Below are 12,770 nucleotides of genomic sequence, written 5' to 3'. Positions count from 1 at the left end.
CCACTCCATTCCATTCCATTCAATTCCAGTTGCTTCCATTCCATTCCATTCCATTCGTGTTGATTCGATTCCATTGCATTCCATTCCATTCGGGTTTATTCCATTCCATTCCATTCCATTCGGGTTGATTGCATTCCATCCCATTCCATTCCATTACATTCTATTCCATTCGGGTTGATTCCATTCCATTCCATTCTCTGCCATTGCATTCCATTAAGGTTGATTCCTTGCCATTCCATTCCATTCCATTCCATTCCATTCGGGCTGATTCCATACCATTCCATTCCATTCCATTCTGGTTGATTCCATTGCTTTCCATTCCATTCCATTGCATTCCATTCGTGTTGTTTCCATTTCATTCCATTTCATTCCATTCCATACCATTCGGGTTGATTCCATTCCATTCCATTCGATTCCATTCCATTCGGCTTGATTCCTCTCCATTCCATTCCATGCGGGTTGATTCCATTCCATTCCGTTCCATTCCTTTCCATTCCATTCCATTCCATTCCATTCCATTCCGGTTGAATCAATTCCACTCCATTCCATTCCATTCGATTTGATTCACTTTATTCCATTCCATTCGGGTTGATTCCATTCCATTCCTTTCGGATTGACTGCATTCCATTCCATTCCATTCCATTCCACTCCACTCGTGTTGATACCTTTCCATTCCATTCCATTGCATTCCATTCCATTTGAGTTGATTCCATTCCATTCCATTCCATTCCATTCGCGATGATTCGATTCCATTCCATTTCATTGCATTCCATTCCATTCGAGTTGATTCCATTCCATTCCATTGCATTCCATTCCATTCCATTCCATTCGGGTAGATTCCATTCCATTCCATTGCATTCCATTCCATTCCATTCCATTCGAGTTGCTTCCATTCCATTTTATTCCATTCCATTCCATTCCTTTCCATTCCATTCATGTTGATTCCATTCCATTCCATTCCACTCCCCGTCTTTCCATTCCATTTCATTCCACTCCACTCCATTCCATTCCATTCCATTCCAGTCATATTGACTCAATTCCGCCCCATTCCATTCCGTTACATTGCATTCCAATCCACTCCAAACGGGTTGATTCAATTCCTTTCTTTTCCATTCCATACCATTCCATTCCAAGCCATTCCATTCCATTCCATTCGGGTTGATTCCATTCCATTCCGTTCCATTCCATTCGATTCCATTCGGGTTCATTCCATTTCGTTCCATCTCATTCCATTCCATTCCATTCCAATCAATTACATTCCATTCCATTCAGGTTTATTCCATTCCATTCCATTCCATTCCGTTCCCTTCCATTCCATTCCATTCGTGTTGATTCCAGTCCGTTCCGTTCCATTCCATTCCATTCCACTCGGGTTGATTCCATTCCATTCTATTCCATTCCTTTCCTTTCCATTCCATTCCATTTGGGTTGATTCTATTCCATTCCATTCCTTTCCATTCTATTCCATACCATTCCATTCCAGTTGATTCCATTCCATTCCATTCTTTTCCATTCCATTCCATTCAGTTTGATTCCATTCCATTCCATTCCATTCCATTCCATTCCATTCTATTCCATTCCATTACATACTTTTGCATTCGGTTTGATTCCATTCCATTACACTCCATTCCATTCCATTCCATTCCATTCCATTTGGGTAGATTCCATTCCATTCCATTCCATTCGTGTTGATTCGATTCCATTGCATTCCATTCCATTAGGGTTGATTCCATTCCATTCCCTTCCATTCCATTCCATTCAATTCCATTCCATTCGGGTTGATTGCATTCCATTCCATTCCGTTCCATTCCATTCCATTCCATTCGGGTTGATTCCATTCCATTCCATGCCCTTCCATTGCGTTCCATTAAAGTTGATTCCATTCCATTCCATTCCTTTCCATTCCGTTCGGGTTGATTTCATACCATTCCATTCCATTCTGGTTGATTCCATTGCATTCCATTCCATTCCCTTGCATTCCTTTTGGGTTGATTCCATTCCATTCCATTTCATTCCATTCCATTCCATTCCATTCCTTTCGGGTTGATTCCATTCCATTCCATTCCATTCCATTCCATTCGACTTGATGCCTCACCATTCCATTCCATGCGGGTTGATTCCATTCCATTCCATTCGATTCCATTCCATTCCTTTCCATTCCATTCCATTCCATTCCGGTTGATTCAATTCCATTCCATTCCATTCCATTCCATTCCATTCCATTCTGGTTGAATCCAATCCATTCCATTCCATTCCATTCCATTCAATTCCGGTTGAATCCATTCCATTCCATTCCATTCCATTCCATTCGATTTGATTCCACTTAATTCCATTCCATTCGGGTTGATTCCATTCCATTCCATTCGGATTGATTGCATTCCATTCCATTCCATTCCATTCGAGTTGCTTCCTTTCCATTTTATTCAATTCCATTCCATTCCATTCCATTCCATTCCATTCAGGTTGATTCCATTCCATTCCATTCCACTCCACTTCATTCCATTCCATTTCATTCCACTACACTCCATTCCATTCCATTCCATTCCACTCATATTGATTCAATTCCACCCCATTCCATTCCATTACATTGCATTCCAATCCACTCCAATCGCGTTGATTCAATTCCATTCGATTCCATTCCATACCATTCCATTCCATGCTATTCCATTCCATTCCATTCGGGTTGATTCCATTCCATTCCGTTCCATTCCATTCCATTCCATTCCATTCAGGTTCATTCCATTTCGTTCCATCTCATTCCATTCCATTCCATTCCAATCAATTACATTCCATTCCATTCGGGTTTATTCCATTCCATTCCGTTCCCTTCCATTCCATTCCATTCGTGTTGATTCCAGTCCGTTCCGTTCCATTCCATTCCATTCCACTCGGGTTGATTCCATTCCATTCTATTCCATTCCTTTCCTTTCCATTCCATTCCATTTGGGTTGATTCTATTCCATTCCATTCCTTTCCATTCTATTCCATACCATTCCATTCCAGTTGATTCCATTCCATTCCATTCTTTTCCATTCCATTCCATTCAGTTTGATTCCATTCCATTCCATTCCATTCCATTCCATTCCATTCTATTCCATTCCATTACATACTTTTGCATTCGGTTTGATTCCATTCCATTACACTCCATTCCATTCCATTCCATTCCATTCCATTCCATTCCATTCCATTCCATTTGGGTTGATTCCATTACATTCGATTCAATTTCATTCCATTCCATTCCATTTGGGTCGATTCCATTCCATTCCATTCCATTCCGTTCAGGTTGATTCCATTCCATACCATTCCATTCCAGGGCATTTGGGTTTATTCCATTCCATTCCATTCCTTTCCATTCGGGTTGATTACATTCCATTCCATTTCATTCCATGCCATTCCATTCCATTCCATTCAGGTAGATTCCATTCCATTCTATTCCATTCCGTTCCATTCCATTCCCTTCCATTCGGGTTGATTCCATTCCATTCCATTCCTTTCCATTCTATTCCATACCATTCCATTCCGCTTGATTCCATTCCATTCCATTCTTTTCCATTCCATTCCATTCCATTCCGTCCCATTCCATTGCATTCCATTCGGGTTGATTCCATTCTATTCCATTCCATTCCATTCCATTCCATTTGGGTTGAATCCATTCCATTCATTTCCATTGCATTCCATTCAATTCGGGGTGATTCGATTCCATTCCATTCCATTCCATTCCATTCCTTTCGAGTTGATTCCACTCGATTCCATTCCACGCAGTTTGATTCCATTCCATTCCGTTCCATTCTATTCCATTCCTTTCCATTCCATTCCATTCCGATATATTCCATTCCATTCCATTCCATTCCATTCCATTCCTTTTGGGTTCATTCCTTTCCGTTCCATTCCATTCCAATCCCCTCCATTCCATTCCATTCCTTTCGGGTTGATTCCATTCCGTTCCATTCCATTCCATTCCCTTCCATTGCATTCCATTTGTGTTGATTCCATTCCTTTTCCCTCCATGGCATTCCATTCCATTCCATTCCATTTCGTTCCATTCCATTCGCATTGATTCCATTCCATTCCATTCCATTCCATTCCATTCGTGTTGATTGCATTCCATTCCATTCCATTCCATTCCATTCCATTCCATTCCATTCCATTCCTTTCTTGTTGATTCCATTCCATTCCATTCCATTCCATTTCGGTTGATTCCATTCCAATCCATTCCATTCCATTCGTTTTTATTCCATTCTTTTCCATTCCATTCCATTCCATTCCATTCCATTCGGGTTCATTCCATTCCATTCCATAGCATTCCATTCCTTTCCACTTCATTCCATTCCATTCGTGTTGTTTCCATTCCATTCCATTCTATTCGATTCCATTCAGGTTGATTCGACTCCATTCCATTCCATGCCATTCGAGGTGATTGCACACCATTCCATTCCATTCGGGTTGATAGCATTCCATTCCATTAAATTCCATTCCATTCCATTCCATTCAATTCGGGTTGATTCCATTCCATTCCATTCCTTTCCATTGCGTTCCATTAAGGTTGATTCCTTTCCATTCCATTCCATTCCATTTCATTACATTCCCTTCGGGTTTCTCCATTCCATTCCACTCCATTCCATTCCATATCATTCCATTCCATTGCATTGCTTTCCATTCCATTCCATTCCATTCCGTACGAGTTGATTCCATTGCATTCCATTCCATTCCATTCCAATAAATTCCATTCCATTCCATTCCATTCCATTCCATTCTACTTGATTCCTCTGGTTTCCATTCCATGCGGGTTGATTCCATTCCATTCCATTCCATTCCATTCCATTCCATTCCATTCCATTCTATTCGGGTTGATTCGATTCCATTCCATTCCATTCCATTCCATTTGAGTTGATTCCATTCCATTCTCATCCATTTGTGTTGATTTGATTCCATTCCATTCCATTGAATTCCACTCCTTTCGGGTTGATTCCATTCCATTCCATTCCATTCCATTCGGGTTGATTCCATTCCATTCCATTCCATTCCATTCCATTCCTTTCCATTCCATTTCTTTCCATTCCATTGCTTTCCATTCCATTTCATTCCATTCAATTCGTGTTGATTCCTTTCCATTCCATTCCATTCCATTCCATTCCATTCGGGTTAATTACTTTCCATTCCATTCCATTCCGTTCGGGTTGATTCCATTGCATTCCATCCCATTCAATTCCATACCATTCCATTCCATTCCTTTCCATTCCTTGCCATTCCATTCGGGTTTATTCCATGGCATTCCGTTCCATTCCCTTCCATTCCATTCCATTCCAATCCATTCCATTCCGTTTCATTCCATTCGTGTTTATTCCATACCATTCCATTCCATTACGTTACATTCCCTTCGGGTTTCCCATTCCATTGCACTCCATTCCATCCCATTCCATTCCATTCCATTCCATTCCATTCCTTTCCATTCCAATCAATTTCATTCCATTCCATTCGAGTTGATTCCAATCCATTCCATTCCATTCGGTTTGACTCCATTCCATTCCATTCCATTCCATTCCATTCCATTCCATTCCATTCGGGTTGATTGCATTCCATTCCATTTCATTTCATTCCATTCCATTCCATTCGGGTTGATTCAATTCCATTCCATTCCATTGCATTCCATTCCATTCCGTTCCATTCGGGTTGATTCCATTCCATTCCATTCCATTCCATTCGGGTTGCTTCCATTGCATTCCATTCCATTCCATTCCATTAATTTCCATTCGATTCCATTCCATTCCCTTTTTGATCACTCCATTCCAATCCACTCCATTCCATTCCATTCGAGTTGATTCCAATCCATTCCATTCCATTCGGGTTGATTCCATTCCATTCCATTCCATTCCTTTCGGGTTGATTCCATTCCATTCCATTCCATTGCATTCCATTCCATTCCATTCGGATTGATTCCTTTCCATTCCATTCCATTCCATTCGGGTTGATTCCATTCCATTGCATTGCATTCCATTCCATTCGGGTTGATTCCATTCCATTCCATTCCATTCGAGTTGATTCCGTTCCATTATATTCCATTCGTGTTGATTCCATTCCACTGCATTCCATTCCATTCGGGTTGATTCCACTCCATTCCATTCCATACCATTCCATTCCATTCCATTCGGGTTGATTGCATTCCATTCCATTCCATTCCATTCCATTCCATTCCATTCCATTCCATTCCATTTCATTCCATTCCATTCGGGTTGATTCCATTCCATTCCATTCCCTTCCATTGCATTCCATTAAGATTGATTCCATTCCATTCCATTCTATTCCATTCGGGTTGATTCCATACCATTCCATTCCATTCCATTATGGTTGATTCCATTTCATTCCGTTCCATTCCATTGCATTCCATTCGGGTTGATTCCATTCCATTCCATTTCATTCCATTCCATTCCATTCGGGTTGCTTCCATTGCATTCCATTCCATTACATTCCATTCCATTAATTTCCATTCGATTCCATTCCACTCCATTTTTGATCACTCCATTCCATTCCACTCCATTCCATTCCATTCGAGTTGATTCCAATCCATTCCATTCCATTCGGGTTGATTCCATTCCATTCCATTCCATTCCATTCCATTCCTTTCGGGTTGATTCAATTCCATTCCATTCCACTGCATTAAATTCCATTCCATTCGGATTGATTCCTTTCCATTCTATTCCATTCAATTCGGGTTGATTCCATTCGGGTTGATTCCATTCCATTCCATTGCGTTCCATTCCATTCGGGTTGATTCCATTCCATTCCATTCCATTCGAGTTGATTCCATTCCATTCAATTCCATTCGTGTTGATTCCATTCCATTGCATTCCATTCCATTCGGGTTGATTCCATTCCATTCCATTCCATTCCATTCCATTCCATTCCATTCCATTCCATTCCATTCGGGTTGATTGCATTCCATTCCATTCCCTTCCATTGCATTCCATTAAGACTGATTCCATTCCATTGCATTCCATTCCATTCGGGTTGATTCCATGCCATTCCATTCCATTCCATTCTGGTTGATTCCATTGCATTCCATTCTATTTCATTGCATTCCATTTGGGTTGATTCCATTCCATTGCATTTCATTCCATTCCATTCCATTCGGGTTGCTTCCATTCCATTTCATTCGATGCCATTCCATTCTACTTGACTCCTCTCCATTCCATTCCATTCGGGTTGATTGCATTCCATTCCATTCCGTTCCATTCCATTCCATTCCATTCGGGTTGATTCCATTCCATTCCATGCCCTTCCATTGCGTTCCATTAAAGTTGATTCCATTCCATTCCATTCCTTTCCATTCCGTTCGTGTTGATTTCATACCATTCCATTCCATTCTGGTTGATTCCATTGCATTCCATTCCATTCCCTTGCATTCCTTTTGGGTTGATTCCATTCCATTCCATTTCATTCCATTCCATTCCATTCCATTCCTTTCGGGTTGATTCCATTCCATTCCATTCCATTCGACTTGATGCCTCACCATTCCATTCCATGCGGGTTGATTCCATTCCATTCCATTCGATTCCATTCCATTCCTTTCCATTCCATTCCATTCCATTCCGGTTGATTCAATTCCATTCCATTCCATTCCATTCCATTCCATTCCATTCCATTCCATTCCATTCCGGTTGAATCCAATCCATTCCATTCCATTCCATTCCATTCAATTCCGGTTGAATCCATTCCATTCCATTCCATTCCATTCCATTCGATTTGATTCCACTTAATTCCATTCCATTCGGGTTGATTCCATTCCATTCCATTCTGATTGATTGCATTCCATTCCATTCCATTCCATTCGAGTTGCTTCCTTTCCATTTTATTCAATTCCATTCCATTCCATTCCATTCCATTCCATTCAGGTTGATTCCATTCCATTCCATTCCACTCCACTTCATTCCATTCCATTTCATTCCACTACACTCCATTCCATTCCATTCCATTCCACTCATATTGATTCAATTCCACCCCATTCCATTCCATTACATTGCATTCCAATCCACTCCAATCGGGTTGATTCAATTCCATTCGATTCCTTTCCATACCATTCCATTCCATGCTATTCCATTCCATTCCATTCGGGTTGATTCCATTCCATTCCGTTCCATTCCATTCCATTCCATTCCATTCCATTCAGGTTCATTCCATTTCGTTCCATCTCATTCCATTCCATTCCATTCCAATCAATTACATTCCATTCCATTCGGGTTTATTCCATTCCATTCCATTCGGGTTGATTCCAGTCCGTTCTATTCCATTCCATTCCATTGCATTCCGGTTGATTCCATTCCATTCGATTCCATTCCATTCCATTCGGGTTGATTCCATTCCATTCCATTCCATTCAATTCCATTCCATTCCATTCCATTCTATACGGGTTGATTCCATTAAAATCCATTCCATTCCATTCCACTCCATTCCATTCCATTCCCTTCCATTCTATTCAGGTTGATTATATTCCAATCCATTCCATTCCATTCCATTCCATTGCATTCCATTCCATTCGGGTTGATTCCATTCCATTCCATTCTATTCCATTTCATTAGTTTCGTGTTGATTCCACCCCATTCCATTCCATTCCATTCCATTCCATTGCATTCCATTCCAATCCATTCGGGTTTATTCCATTCCATTCCATTCCATCCATTCCATTCCATTCCATTCGGGTTGATTCCATTCCACTCCAGTCCATTCCATTCCATTCCATTACACTCCATTCATGTTGATTCCATTCTATTCCGTTCCATTCCATTGCATTGCATTCCATTCCATTCCATTCCATTCCATTCGGGTTGATTCCATTCCATTTCATTCCATTCCGTTCCATCCCATTCCATTCCTTTCGGGTTGATTCCATTATATTCCATTCCATTCCAATTCATTCCATTCCATTCCATTCCATTCCATTCGTGTTGATTCCATTCCACTCCATTCCATTCCATTCCATTAGACTCGTGTTGATTCCATTCCATTCAATTCCATTCCATTCCATTACATTCCTTTCCATTCTGGTTGGTTCCATTCCGTTCCATCCCATTCCATTCCATACGAGTTGATTCCATTCCATTCCATTCCATTCCAGTAGATTCCTTTCCATTCCATTCCATTCCATTCCGGTTGATTCCATTCCATTCCATTCCATCCCATTCCATTCCATTCTGTTAGATTCGTGTTGAAACCATTCCCTTCATTTCCATTCCATTCCATTTCATTCCATTCCATTCCATTCGGGTTGATTCCATTCCATTCCATTCCATTCCATTCGGGTTGATTCCATTCCATTCCATTTCATTGCATTCCATTCCATTCCATTCGGATTGATTCCTTTCCATTCCATTCCATTCCATTTGAGTTGATTCCATTCCATTCCATTCCATTGCATTCCATTCCATTCGGGTTGATTCCATTCCACTCCATTCCATTCCATTCAATTCCAGTTGCTTCCATTCCATTCCATTCCATTCGTGTTGATTCGATTCCATTGCATTCCATTCCATTCGGGTTTATTCCATTCCATTCCATTCCATTCGGGTTGATTGCATTCCATCCCATTCCATTCCATTACATTCTATTCAATTCGGGTTGATTCCATTCCATTCCATTCTCTGCCATTGCATTCCATTAAGGTTGATTCCTTGCCATTCCATTCCATTCCATTCCATTCCATTCGGGCTGATTCCATACCATTCCATTCCATTCCATTCTGGTTGATTCCATTGCTTTCCATTCCATTCCATTGCATTCCATTCGTGTTGTTTCCATTTCATTCCATTTCATTCCATTTCATTCCATTCCATACCATTCGGGTTGATTCCATTCCATTCCATTCGATTCCATTCCATTCGGCTTGATTCCTCTCCATTCCATTCCATGCGGGTTGATTCTATTCCATTCCGTTCCATTCCTTTCCATTCCATTCCATTCCATTCCATTCCATTCCGGTTGAATCAATTCCACTCCATTCCATTCCATTCGATTTGATTCACTTTATTCCATTCCATTCGGGTTGATTCCATTCCATTCCTTTCGGATTGACTGCATTCCATTCCATTCCATTCCATTCCACTCCACTCGTGTTGATACCTTTCCATTCCATTCCATTGCATTCCATTCCATTTGAGTTGATTCCATTCCATTCCATTCCATTCCATTCGCGATGATTCGATTCCATTCCATTTCATTGCATTCCATTCCATTCGAGTTGATTCCATTCCATTCCATTGCATTCCATTCCATTCCATTCCATTCGGGTAGATTCCATTCCATTCCATTGCATTCCATTCCATTCCATTCCATTCGAGTTGCTTCCATTCCGTTTTATTCCATTCCATTCCATTCCTTTCCATTCCATTCATGTTGATTCCATTCCATTCCATTCCACTCCCCGTCTTTCCATTCCATTTCATTCCACTCCACTCCATTCCATTCCATTCCATTCCAGTCATATTGACTCAATTCCGCCCCATTCCATTCCGTTACATTGCATTCCAATCCACTCCAAACGGGTTGATTCAATTCCTTTCTTTTCCATTCCATACCATTCCATTCCAAGCCATTCCATTCCATTCCATTCGGGTTGATTCCATTCCATTCCGTTCCATTCCATTCGATTCCATTCGGGTTCATTCCATTTCGTTCCATCTCATTCCATTCCATTCCATTCCAATCAATTACATTCCATTCCATTCAGGTTTATTCCATTCCATTCCATTCCATTCCGTTCCCTTCCATTCCATTCCATTCGTGTTGATTCCAGTCCGTTCCGTTCCATTCCATTCCATTCCACTTGGGTTGATTCCATTCCATTCTATTCCATTCCTTTCCTTTCCATTCCATTCCATTTGGGTTGATTCTATTCCATTCCATTCCTTTCCATTCTATTCCATACCATTCCATTCCAGTTGATTCCATTCCATTCCATTCTTTTCCATTCCATTCCATTCAGTTTGATTCCATTCCATTCCATTCCATTCCATTCCATTCCATTCCATTCTATTCTATTCCATTACATACTTTTGCATTCGGTTTGATTCCATTCCATTACACTCCATTCCATTCCATTCCATTCCATTCCATTCGGGTAGATTCCATTCCATTCCATTCCATTCGTGTTGATTCGATTCCATTGCATTCCATTCCATTAGGGTTGATTCCATTCCATTCCCTTCCATTCCATTCCATTCAATTCCATTCCATTCGGGTTGATTGCATTCCATTCCATTCCGTTCCATTCCATTCCATTCCATTCGGGTTGATTCCATTCCATTCCATGCCCTTCCATTGCGTTCCATTAAAGTTGATTCCATTCCATTCCATTCCTTTCCATTCCGTTCGGGTTGATTTCATACCATTCCATTCCATTCTGGTTGATTCCATTGCATTCCATTCCATTCCCTTGCATTCCTTTTGGGTTGATTCCATTCCATTCCATTTCATTCCATTCCATTCCATTCCATTCCTTTCGGGTTGATTCCATTCCATTCCATTCCATTCCATTCCATTCGACTTGATGCCTCACCATTCCATTCCATGCGGGTTGATTCCATTCCATTCCATTCGATTCCATTCCATTCCTTTCCATTCCATTCCATTCCATTCCGGTTGATTCAATTCCATTCCATTCCATTCCATTCCATTCCATTCCATTCCATTCGATTCCATTCCATTCCATTCCATTCCATTCCATTCAATTCCGGTTGAATCCATTCCATTCCATTCCATTCCATTCCATTCGATTTGATTCCACTTAATTCCATTCCATTCGGGTTGATTCCATTCCATTCCATTCGGATTGATTGCATTCCATTCCATTCCATTCCATTCGAGTTGCTTCCTTTCCATTTTATTCAATTCCATTCCATTCCATTCCATTCCATTCCATTCAGGTTGATTCCATTCCATTCCATTCCACTCCACTTCATTCCATTCCATTTCATTCCACTACACTCCATTCCATTCCATTCCATTCCACTCATATTGATTCAATTCCACCCCATTCCATTCCATTACATTGCATTCCAATCCACTCCAATCGGGTTGATTCAATTCCATTCGATTCCATTCCATACCATTCCATTCCATGCTATTCCATTCCATTCCATTCGGGTTGATTCCATTCCATTCCGTTCCATTCCATTCCATTCCATTCCATTCCATTCAGGTTCATTCCATTTCGTTCCATCTCATTCCATTCCATTCCATTCCAATCAATTACATTCCATTCCATTCGGGTTTATTCCATTCCATTCCATTCCCTTCCATTCCATTCCATTCGGGTTGATTCCAGTCCGTTCTATTCCATTCCATTCCATTGCATTCCGGTTGATTCCATTCCATTCGATTCCATTCCATTCCATTCGGGTTGATTCCATTCCATTCCATTCCATTCCATTCAATTCCATTCCATTCCATTCCATTCTATCCGGGTTGATTCCATTAAAATCCATTCCATTCCATTCCACTCCATTCCATTCCATTCCCTTCCATTCTATTCAGGTTGATTATATTCCAATCCATTCCATTCCATTCCATTCGATTGCATTCCATTCCATTCGGGTTGATTCCATTCCATTCCATTCTATTCCATTTCATTAGTTTCGTGTTGATTCCACCCCATTCCATTCCATTCCATTCCATTCCATTGCATTCCATTCCAATCCATTCGGGTTTATTCCATTCCATTCCATTCCATCCATTCCATTCCATTCCATTCGGGTTGATTCCATTCCACTCCAGTCCATTCC

The sequence above is a fragment of the Pan paniscus genome, chromosome 16, assembly GCF_029289425.2.
Source record: "Pan paniscus chromosome 16, NHGRI_mPanPan1-v2.0_pri, whole genome shotgun sequence".
Taxonomy (NCBI): Eukaryota; Metazoa; Chordata; class Mammalia; order Primates; family Hominidae; genus Pan; species Pan paniscus.
This window is presented reverse-complemented; position numbering follows the sequence as displayed.